The sequence below is a fragment of the Dama dama genome, chromosome 11 (genome assembly GCF_033118175.1).
Source record: "Dama dama isolate Ldn47 chromosome 11, ASM3311817v1, whole genome shotgun sequence".
In the NCBI taxonomy this organism is placed as follows: domain Eukaryota; kingdom Metazoa; phylum Chordata; class Mammalia; order Artiodactyla; family Cervidae; genus Dama; species Dama dama.
The window spans coordinates 24,499,047-24,511,326 of record NC_083691.1 but is presented as its reverse complement, the minus strand read 5'-3'; the positions used below and the strand labels follow the sequence as shown (position 1 = coordinate 24,511,326).

Below are 12,280 nucleotides of genomic sequence, written 5' to 3'. Positions count from 1 at the left end.
ATTTCTGGTCCCAGAATGAGGGAGCGGAAGGCAAGTGTGAGGTTGAATTATATGAGTTTTCAGGACTCCACCAACTAGAGGTGAGGAATTTGAATTTCTGTGCAGGTTGCCTCTACCTATGAAAGTCTCTGGCTATTTTTTACTGTTGGTGTTGTTTAGTTGCTGCGTTGTGTCCGACTCTTTTGTGACCCCGCAGATGTAGCCCTCCAGGCTCCTCTGTCCATGGGATTTCCCAGGCAAGAATACTGGTGTGGGTTGTCATTTCCATCTCCAGGGGATCTTCCTAGACCAGGGATTGAACCTGGGTCTCCTGCTTGGCAGGCAGATTCTTTATCACTGAGCCACCTGGGAAGATCTTAGCTATTTTTGCCTTCCTTTTCTCTGTGATTTTTGCTTTCATGGACCACAGAAACCAGTATCCTTCAGGAAGACAAAATGTCTCTCTCCTTTTGAAAGTTTGTGGCTTCAGACCATATACTGGGCCAACTCCAAATGCATAGTGAAGCCATACTTATGGGTAAAACTCTAAAACTGGTGAACTTGAGTTGCCTTTGAGTTGCCCAAGGATTTCACTGCCCTCTTCATCATTAGCCATGATACTCAATTAAGTTCCTTTTGACTTTTTTTTTCTTGATCATGAAATCATCCTATAGTAAAAGCTGCAAAATGACAACCCACAAAGTAAAACTACCCTGCAAATGTGTTCTATTTGGTCTTCATACATGTTTTTTAATGGAGTTATTTAAGATATTTATAAATCTAGAGATAATTAGATATTAGATATTTAGGTATTTAGAAGGAGAAGAGGGTATCAGAGGATAAGATGGCTGGATGGCATCACTGAGGCAATGGACATGAATTTTGGCAAATTTGGGGAGATGGTGAGGGACAGGGAGGCCTAGAGTGCTGCAGTCCATGAGGTCACAAAGAGTCTGATACAACTGGGCAGCTGAACAACAACAGCATAAATCTAGAGATATCACTTATGACTGTGAGCCTGGGACTTCTTAGAATATTAAAATGTAGCATCACACTAGACTTATCTTCCTTCAGGTAACTGTTGGCTGGTACTAAACAGAGGCATCTCCTTTGCATGAGATCTGTACTGTTCTAAAATCTCCAGAAATCCTTCCAATTCTTAATGTCCCCGTAGCAGGGTTGGATGTTGATTTTAATTTGTTGTAATGATGCCTGAAGAATCCCAGGGATGGGGGATCCTGGTGGGCTGCCGTCTGTGGGGTCACACAGAGTTGGACACGACTGAAGCCACTTAGCAGCAGCAGCAGCAATGATGCGTTGTTTTCTTCATGTAGTAGAGTTCAGTGGAAAGCAAAATAATTCTTTTATCTGTACTTCTACAGAAAGTGAGAAAAGAGAAGACAGGCTGTAAACAGCCTAGTACTTCCAAAGTAGTAGTGATTAATCCAAGTACATGGTGGCTAGCAGGGAGTGAAAGAAAAATATGCTTGTGGAACTGACATTCAAGTAGGGATTTAGACAACAGACAAGTAAACTGGTAATTAAGATAATTTGAAGGAACAGAAGAATGCTATAAAGAAAAGAAAATAGAATAATGTAGAATGAAAAAAAAAATGGGAAAAGTAGAGGGATTGATATCAGAAAGGGAAGTGGAAGAAGACAGAAAGCTCAAGAAGCAACTTGCCAGGACAGCGTTTGAATTATATTCAAAGTGTAGTGAGCAACTATTGTAAAATTTTAAAAAGTAGAAGCAACTGGACCTGATTTGTTCTTTGAAACATCACTGTGCTTGATATGATAGAAGGGACTCTCAAGGGGAAACAGAAGAGCTGATAGTCCAGAGAGACAAGGTGGTAGTTTGTGCTAATCTTGTAGATGGTGAGAAGTGGTCAGACCAGAGGTATGTTCTGGAGATACTACCAATAAAGCTTACTGTTGGACTGAACTCAGTGTATGTAAGAAAGAGAAAGATTAAGTAGTGACACTTTGGGCTTGAGCACCTGGATGAGCGAGATGGGAAATGCTAAAATGGGAGTGGCAGTGAGGCTGGATGGGACAGAAGGAAATCTGAGGACCAGTGAAAACACTGGCACCCTTGCAGCCAAATAGGCTAGAAATGGTTATTACACATCAAAGTGTGGATTTTGAGTGCACAGTAGGGTATTAGAACGTGAAACTCAAGGAAGAGGTTTGAGCTGAAGAAATTTAGGGTTTGGGGTTGAATGCGATTACTTAGGAAAGGGTGTAAAGAAAAAAGAAAAAAAATGTGGGTAGAGAAAATATTCTTGGGTCCTCCCAATGTTTAAAGTGGAAGATGAGGCTTGGAAGATTCACTGGGTTAGGACAACCATTTGAGGACAGCATTGGGGAAGAAGAGATTTTCTACCCTTCTAAGTTCTTCTGTGGAGAAGGCAATGGCAACCCACTCCAGTACTCTTGCCTGGAAAATCCCATGGATGGAGGAGCCTGGTAGGCTGCAGTCCATGGGGTTGCTAAGAGTCGGACACGACTGAGTGACTTCAGTTTCACTTTTCACTTTCATGCCTTGGAGAAGGAAATGGCAACCCACTCCAGTGTTCTTGCCTGGAGAATCCCAGGGACGGGGGAGCCTGGTGGGCTGCCGTCTATGGGGTCACACAGAGTCGGACACGACTGAAGTGACTCAGCCTTTTAGCAGCAAGTTCTTCTGGCTGGTCTAGGAATTAGATGGACATGAGATAGTGAGAGAGAGTTACAGGAGAAAATCAAACAAAAGGATAATAACATGTCTACCTGGGAGAAACTAGGAAAACTGAGTAACTTGACAAAATGGCCTAAATCCTTACTCTAAATACCATCTTCAGCTAAAGACAGAAGAGGATATTGGGGGTTGCTGGGATTTTAAAGGGAAGTAAAGCAATTCACATGAAGATGGAAAAGGTTTGGTAAACAAGCTTTTACCAGGCTATTCAGAGGCAATGGGACACAGATAACTCTGGAATAGCCATCATACATCTGGAGAAGAAAGACAGAGACTTTCAGAAACATTCAGTTTTATTGTTGAGTCAACCAACCCCAAAATAGCTTACCTCCGTGTTTCATTATATGAAATAATGTTCTTAGACTTTAAACAAACTGGGTTTTCTATATGTATGATTCCTAGCTGATACACTTTCCATGACCACCCTAGATACATTAGCCAAGTACCTGCCCCCACAACCCCAAGTTAATTTTTTCTTATTTGCTTGTAATGATCTGATATTCCTAGAGAAGAGAATGGCTATACACTCCAGTATTCTTGCCTGGAAAATCCCATGGACAGAGGAGCCTGGCAGGCTATAGTCCATAGGGTTACAAAAAGTCGGATATTTTCTGATATTACCGTGTTTGTTTAAGTGGTTTTGGTCCTGCTTCCTCTTATTGAAATGAAACTCCAAGAAGCAGATATCAGCCTGCTTTCTATATTCCTGAGACCTCCAGGCCTAGGATCTTACCTGCCCAGTGTATGGATGTGTGCAGAGGTAAAAAGGAACTGAGAATCAGAAGTTGAGACACATTCCCAGTCATGTCCATGCTTCCCAGTAGCTGCATGACACTGGGAAAGTCTCTGAACCTCTCAGAACTTAACTACCTCGTCCACACAGAGCTATAATGAGGGTCAGATGAAAGGTCTCAGGAGAGGGCTTTATAAATGGAACAGCAAAGTACCAACGCAAAAGAGTATTACTTTTCCTTTATGGCTAACACATGGTTTTCATCTCAAATAACTCAGTGCTATTATTGTTTAAGGTCATAAAAGAATGTCCCTTAAGAAAAACATTCAAATTGAACTTTCCAAATACATAATTGACATGAACTAGAAATACCATACCATTCTAGTGCTGTAAAGTTTGCTTTTCTGGAGTAATAAATGTAGATTTTTTTTCAGTTGTCTGGACACTATAATGAGTTTTTTCTCCTAAGGTATTCTGTAAGAAGTTTTCAAATTCCTGACAAAAAGGTCAGACTTGCCAAGGGCAGCAATAGATCTGAAGGGGGAAAGAAGGTTTCGTCATTCCTACTCTACTGGCAACAGAAATCTATTGTTTAAAAAAAAAAAAAAATCACATCTCGATGTCTTTCCTGTGATTTCTATTTTAAAAAATCAAATCCAGTCCTCATTAGGGTAATGGGGCAGGGAGAACAGAACATTTCTCCTAACATTTGCTTTTATTCACCAATTCACAGATCAGACTAACCCACACAAGGCCAAGTGGATATTTATTTTTATCAGTGACCCAGAGGGTGATAGTATCCCTGATCTAATAAGTGCCATGTAATCCCTCAACAAAGTAGATTAAAGAGGGAGAAAATAGCATCTTATGTATAGCTAATATAAGAACCAACTAAACCCACTTAGGAACAAGCCTTGTTGTAGTTTGGGGTTCTAGGTGTTCTCATTAGTGTGATCCCCCAGGTAGGCAACTTTTTATAAGGCTATTAGACTATTAGACTATTGCAAGTGACATGCTTATGAAGAAATTATTTTTATTTTTAATGCTAATATGCTTGTTAAAATTTAGCTAAATATTTCTCAGATACCAGATGGCAAGTTTAAAATACAACAATACATTTTTTTATCCAGATGTTTAATCTGGAACATAGCTGTGATCTGTGAAGTCCACACAGAAGCACATGCGCTTCGGTTATAGGAAAGATCATCAGAAACTTACTCTGAATTCATGCATTTGTACTCTAGAAATAGTTATAATAAGAAGAAGCTTTGTCCCTATGTGGAAAAATACCAGCAACTTCAGAATCTCTTCATTTAACTCTCCCTTTTATACTGAAGGAGAGTGAGGTAGATGTGTTCAGATGTATTTGTGACATTTGATGGAAATGAGACCAAAATTTAGGGCAAATACAGCCCTACAGCTCTTCTTTTAGAGATTCCAGATTGATCTCTGTGAAAACACAGTGAAAACAGCAGAAAATAAAATGAAAAAAAAAATAATAATAACCCTGCCTCCTTATTAGCTGTGTCAGTACTCACATGGTCTTTCTGAGACAGGGCACTGGTTTCCACCTTCCACGAGGGCTTGAGTCCAAGTGTTACCATTCTCTTCCTTCCTCACAGAATAAGGAAAATGGAGAGAGAAGGAGCTGATCATGCTGCAAGGGGACCCTCAAGTCTGTATGTGCCACTACTTAATGCACATTGGATCTCTTGACTAATAAAAGTGAAGTCGCTCTGTCGTGTCTGACTCTTTGTGACCCCGTGGACTGTAGCCCACCAGGCTCCTCCGCCCATGGGATTCTCCAGGCAAGAATACTGGAGTGGGTTGCCATTTCCTTCTCCAGGGGATCTTCCTGACCCAGGGATTGAACCCAGGTCTCCTGCATTGATGGCAGGCATTTTTCCCTCTGAGCCACCAGGGAAGCCCTCTCGACTAGTAATTGGGGCAGAATTAATACTCCAGCCTTTTTGCTATTTGATGGAAAGCTCTCCTCTCATGAGAGGTGAAGGAACCAGGGGTTGCGTGGGCAGACAGGAGGGATAAAGGATGTATGCTCTCTCCCTTCTACGGATGCCCCTGCTTTCATTGTGAAGATGAGAAAACAGAACCTCAGAGAGGGCACAGATTTTTTTCTCTAAGATTCACAGCAGGTAAGAGGCAGAGACAGAGTTTGAAGTCAGGTCTGCATGATTCTAATTGGCTCCAAATGGCGCTACTCGTCTTCTTCCCCGGCCCTGTGCTGTTTCCCCACATTACCCTTTATTTGGCTTCCTAATGTGCAGTGACTGAGGGACAAAAAATGACAGCTGGTGAAGGAATTGCTGCAGGCACGCACAGACAACTGCCCAGAGGGGCAGAAATGTCACACCAGATCCCTGTGAATGACTCACAGCTACCCATGGGATTTTATTTTTATAAACATTCAAAAGAACTACCCCCACCACCACGCACACATGTCACTACTTGGCATTTACTGTAGGAAGAAATGATTCTATATTCTTCCACAACATCTAAGGTCATCCATCATGTTACAATTCAAAATAATATCGATAACCAAAAATATATTGGCTACCAAGAGAAATTTTCAGCAGAGTTTATTTTAAAAGGCAAGAAAGGTTATAACAAAGAGATTCTATAAGCATATTTCATGACATACAAGTAATTCAAAATTGAATTTCTGAACAGAAGAGGGTTTACTGGCCAGATAAGGTTTTGAACTACTGCATTTTATGTAACCTTTTAGGTGATTCATACTGCATATTAGCATATGAAATAATAAATATGATAATAAATAAGCCTTTTTTATTTTTGCATTGCCCAAATTTGTTTGACCTTAAAAAACCTTTCATCACCCTCATAATACAAGTCACGGAACTAGATTTCAAGAGAATACACTGTGGAAAATGAAGTATAATAAATTATAGAAATATTTAACTCAGAATGTGTAAATCTAAAATTTCTCCTTTAAAATCTTTTCAGAAAGGAAAGTTCTGGTACTTAACAGGGTAAACTCCAGGAGCATTCTCTAGGTGACATGTCTGTTTCACCTCAAGGACCGTTCTCGTTCTTTTCCAGATAAAATAGTTACAGAGACTTTACATATTTACTCTAGAGGCTATTCCTCTCATTTTTAAAATACGTATGTTTAGCCTCAGTGCTCAGACCTGTCCCTCAGTCCATAAAAGGACTCACTGGCTTGACATGGTAATTATTGTACCAGAAAGATAAGAGAGAAAGAACATTACATTTAAATTGTAGTGAACATCAAGAAGAAAATGAATAAACACTATTTTCTGCATTTTAAGCAAATGCCACATCAAGGAATCTCATAGACCATCACAAAACCAGTAATCAAAGGCCAGGCACCTTTCCTTGGCTGTATTCAATGCTTTCTGCTGTGAATAAATGCAATGAAGCATTTGATGCTGCCAAGTGAACAACCCAGAAAATACATGAAATCTTTTTTTATCTCTCTCTACAGCAAATCAGTGACTGTGTTCCTCTCCTACACGTTGTCTGACAAGCAGCATTTTATATATATATATATAAAAGACAGTTGAACGGGTTAATGAATGTTGTACAGATGCAGTGTGAAACTGGGGAGAAGATGAGAGCTTAGCCTCTGAGTAACCCTTATCACTCCAACCAGAGGGTTTTGAAATGTAGTGATTTTTCATGTCTGATGACAGAAGGTCCCAGTGATTCTTTCTTGTTACCAGGGAGCAATAATCCCTTGAATCCACCAGGGTAACAACTCCCAAGCTCCTTGTCCCTGGAATATTTTATTTACAGGGCACTCCCAGCCTGCTAAGAAGTCCTATTTATGTCAGGGAAGTAGATGTCATTGTGGAGAGGCCAGAGTTAGTGTCCATCAGAAACTTGCCAGGGTGTTTGATGCTGCCATGAATGATCCCAGAACTGAATTCTCTTCTTATTTTTCCACGCCCTATTTTAGAAAAAATTTCTAGGACATCCTGGCTCTCTCTCTCTCTCGACACTCCCACCATCCTGAACTTCTAAAATTGTCATTGGTCTGTTATCTGGGAAGCCTTTGATTCTCCATACCTGGTCCAAGGCTGGACAGGATCTGACACATGGATGGTTAGATTTGCTGTCCATCCCTGGGGACTGCAGTTCTGTGCCTTTAGGAAATGTCACTAACTTCCTGTTGAGCTCCTCCTCCTCCCACCATGCTGCTGAATTGGTGCTGCACTGTAGAATATTCCAGTCTCCCATGGGAAGCTAGTGCAGAGAGCAGGGGAGGGTGGCAGAGAGAACAAGGCTGGGCACAGATCATGGTCCGGGACAGAAAACACTTCGGATACCATGCTCACAAGGAAGTGTCAAAGGTGGTGAAATCCTGGGATCTGGAACTGAGATAAGGCCCAAACCAAACTGATGTATGTAGGCTGTGAATAGACTAATGGCATTTTGGGGACCATATAGAAGAGCCCCATAGTGCCTTTTACTAGACAGTTAAAGTCACACTTGGGTGATACACTGGCTTAAAGATACAATGCCCAGAATAAACATACAAAATAAATTCCTAAAAGAGGGGATGGAAGTCTGTGAATCTCTGTTTTACAAGTTGATTTGTATCATTTCTTAGAAAATGAAATTATGATTGTTAGAGGGAAGGGATTGGGGGTGGACACGTGCACACTGCTATATTTAAAATGGATAATCAATAAAGATCTAGTGTATAGCACATGGAACTGCTCAATGTTATGTGGCAGCTTGGCTGGGAGGGGGCCTTGGGAGAGAATGGAAACGTGTATATGTATGGCTGAGTCCTTTTGACTTTAAACTGAAGCTGTCACAACGTTGCTAATTGGCTATACAACATAAAAAGTTCAAAAGAAAAAGAAAAGATGAGAACAGAATTCTGGGAAAGCAGTCTTTGAATGAAAGGATGATAGAGCAAAAAAGTTAGTATAGGCAGACCTCATTTTGTTGAACTTCACTTTATTGCTCTTCGCAGATATTGCATTTTTCTTTTTAAAAAATTGAAGATTTGTAGCAAACCTTCATTGAGCAAATCTATTGGACTCATTTTTTTCCAACAGCATTTTCTGATTTTGTTTCTCTGTGTAACAGTAATCCTCAGAATATTTCAGATTTTTTAATGATCATTTTATTTGTTTCAGTGATCAGTGATCTTTGACACCAGCTGTAATTGTTTTGGGACACCAAACATGTGATAGTGAGACAAATGGGTATGTGTTCTGACTGCTCCACCCACTAGCCATTCCTTGTCTCTCTCCCTCTTCTTGGGCCTCCTTATCCACTCAGACATAATTATATTGAAATTAGGCCAGCTAATAACAATGGTTTCTAAGTGTACAAGTGAAAAGAAGAGTCACGTGTCTCTTGATTTAAATCAAAAGCTGGAAGTGATTAAGCTTAGTGAGGAAGACATGTCAAAATGACAAAAAAAAAAATAATAATAATAATAAAAAAAAAAAAAAGAAAACAATGCAATGGACACACACACACAAAAAAAATCTATAAACAATAAATGCTGGAGAGGGTGTGGAGAAAAAGTAACCCTCTTGCACTGTTGGTGGGAATGTAAATTGAGAGAGCCACTGTGGAGTATAGTATGGAGATTCCTTAAAAAGACTAGGAATAAAATCACCATATGACCCACCAATCCCACTACTAGGCATATACCCTGATGAAACCAAAATTGAAAAACATACACGTGCCCCAAAGTTCATCGCAGCTCTATTTATAATAACTAGGATGTGGAAGCAGCCTAGATGTCCACTGACAGATTAATGGATAAAAATGCTGTGGTACATATATACAATAGAATATTCCTCAGCCATAAAAAGTAATGCATTTGAATCAGTCCTAATGATGTGGATGAACATAGTCCTATTATACAGAGTGAGGCAAGTCAGAAAGAGAAAAATAAATATCATACACTAACTCATATGTATGGAATCTATAAAGATGGTACTGATGAAACTATCTGTAGAGCATCAGTGGAGACAGAGACGTTGAGAACATACTTATGGACATAGCTGGCTGGGGGGAGGAAGGGGAGGGTGGGATGTATGAAGAAAGTAACATGAAATATACATTACCATATGCAAAATAGATAGCCAATGGGAATTTGTTGTATGACTCAGGGAACTCAAACTGGGGTTCAGTAACAACCTAGAGGGGTGGGATGGGGAAGGAGGTGGGAGGGATGCTCAAGTGGGAGGGGACATGGGTAAACCTATGATTGATTCACATTAATATTTGTGGGAAACCAATACAATACTGTAAAGCAATTATCTTTCAATTAAAAATAAAGAAAGAAAAGTTAAAAAAAAAAAAAAAAGACAAAGCTGTTTAAGATGGTTGTAGCCACTTGGCCTTTTCAGAAGCTTTCTTATTCTCTTCATCTGGTTTATTCCTCAGGCAAATTGGAAATAACCCACTGACCCAAGGTAATCAAAAAAATTTTAAAGTAGATCCCTGGGTTCCTTGTGCCCATGAATTAACTTTCCAGCTGTGCAAGATATATATTAAGAATGTAAGGGAAAGGAGACACTCACCCTGTGTGGAAGGCCTTCTTAATAACTTTGTCAAAAGGAGGTGTGGAAACCGTAATTCAGATGAAATTGCCAGGCAGAATGTGCAGCGCATACCTGAGTCTTAAGATTTCCATTTCCAGATTAGAAAACAATTCAAGTTAGCTGTTAGGTCTATCAATATAAACTAGATTTCAGAGACCTGATTTGATTTTAAAATATCAGACTCCAGAAACCAATTTATGGAGGGGAATTGGTGTGAATAACAAGCTCTAATCTTATAAGCTTGTGGATGAGGTATTCTTTCATCCGGTTCTTCTCACTGCTTTATATTAAAGCCTATTACAAAATACTTGCTATGTATTCATGTAGACAGATTTTACCTTGCTTTGGTAAGAATTATTTTGTATCTTATACAGATCTCTTCTTTATGAGAACTGCATCTTCTTAGGCACTAACATGATAGTCTGGGCCATCCAGATGTGATGTGGAAAGGGGCAACGTATGAACAGAGCAATGTTAATGAGTCTCTAGCTTCCTCATATAGAAACATCTGGAAGAACTGAGGCCACAGTTTTGCAGGCACTTTTAGGTATCATTGGTCTTTTTTTTAAAAAAAAAAACAAACAAAAAAAACAACTTTTGTTGTTTTTATATTGGATTATAGCCAATTAGCAATGTGATATTTTCAGGAAACTATCAAAACAGCAAAGGGATTCAGCCATACATATACATAGGACAGTGAAGATGTCTCAGGGCCCTGTGGTTTCAGAAAATACCCTGGATACTTTGTGTATTGTATGCAAGTGTTGCAAATTCTCTACCTCTGCTGTTCCACACATGATGGAATGACAGCAATGGGACCACCTTTCAGTGTATCAGCAGTGGTTGTGAAAACATCTCTTCCTTCCTGCAGCTCTAGCTTCTGACCTTCTTCCTAACCCTCTGCTCTCATCCTCCCCTGTTCCCAGTCACAAAGACTGTCACCTGGTTCTCAAAGCAGCTGCAACATCTCTCCCTCTCTGGTTTTCCCACACCTTTCCTGCCATCTCCATGATAGTCTTGAGTGTTTTCTTTCCAGGAACAGTATTTATATTCTGTGTTTCAACACTGCTAATGCTTTCCCACTCCTAGAGCCTCTCTGTCTGTTTAGTGTGAATGAACTGTCTTTTTCACTTTGTGGATATTTCCTTTGATTCTGAGTATGTGTTTGTAGTGCTAAAACCTCTTAATTCTAACCTACTGGGTTAGGCCCCTCCATTCTCTACTGCTGTGACCCCATGGATTGCAGCACTCCAGGCTTCTCCAATACATAGGGTTCACTATTGCCTGGAGTTGAAGTGACTTAGCAGCAGCAGAAGCAGCAGCAGCATGTCCATTGAGTTGATGGTGCCATCCAGCCATCTAATCCTGTTACTCCCTTCTCCTTCTGCCATCAATCTTCCCCAGCAACAGGTCCTTTCCAGTAAGTCAGCTTTTCACAACAGGTGTCCAAAGTTTTGGAGCTTCAGCTTCAGCATCAGTCCTTCCAATGAATATTAAGGATTGCTTTCCTTTTTTTTTTTTCCCCCATTTATTTTCATTAGTTGGAGGCTAATTACTTTACAATATTGTAGTGTTTTTTGTCATACATTGACATGAATCAGCCATGGATTTACATGTAGTCCCCATCCTGATCCCCCCTCCCACCTCCCTCTCCACCCGATTACACAGATGTACAGAACAGAATTTTGGACTCTGTGGGAGAAGGCGAGGGTGGGATGTTTCGAGAGAACAGCATCGAAACATGTATATTATCTAGGGTGAAACAGATCACTAGCCCAGGCTGGATGCATGAGACAAGTGCTCAGGCCTGGTGCACTGGGAAGACGGAGAGGAATCGGGTGGAGATTGCTTTCCTTTAGAATTGAGTGGTTTGATCTCGTTACTGTCCAAGGGACTCTTAAGAGTCTTCTCCAACACCACAGTTCAAAAGCATCAATTTTTTGGCCCTCAGCCTTCTTTATGGTCCAGCTCACATCCATCCATGACTACTGGAAGAACCGTAGCTTTGACTAAATAGACCTTTGTTGGCAAAGTGATGTCTCTACATTTTGATACACTGTCTAGGTTTGTTATAGCTTTTGTCTCAAGGAGCAAGTGTCTTTTCATTTTGTGGTTGCAGTCACCATCTGCAGTGATTTTGGAGCCCCCGTCCCCAAAATAAACTCTGTCACTGTTTCCACTTTCTCCGCATCTATTTGCAATGAAGTGATAGGACCAGATGTTATGATCTTAATTTTCTGAACATTGAGTTTT

General features: G+C 40.3%; 1 non-coding gene across 1 annotated transcript; it reads right to left on the bottom strand.

Annotated features, from left to right (window-relative positions):
* Positions 1-280: 280 nt before the first annotated feature.
* TRNAG-GCC (transfer RNA glycine (anticodon GCC)) lies at positions 281-351 on the bottom strand. The gene has a single exon. It is a non-coding gene; the product is annotated as a tRNA-Gly (tRNA).
* Positions 352-12,280: the final 11,929 nt, after the last annotated feature.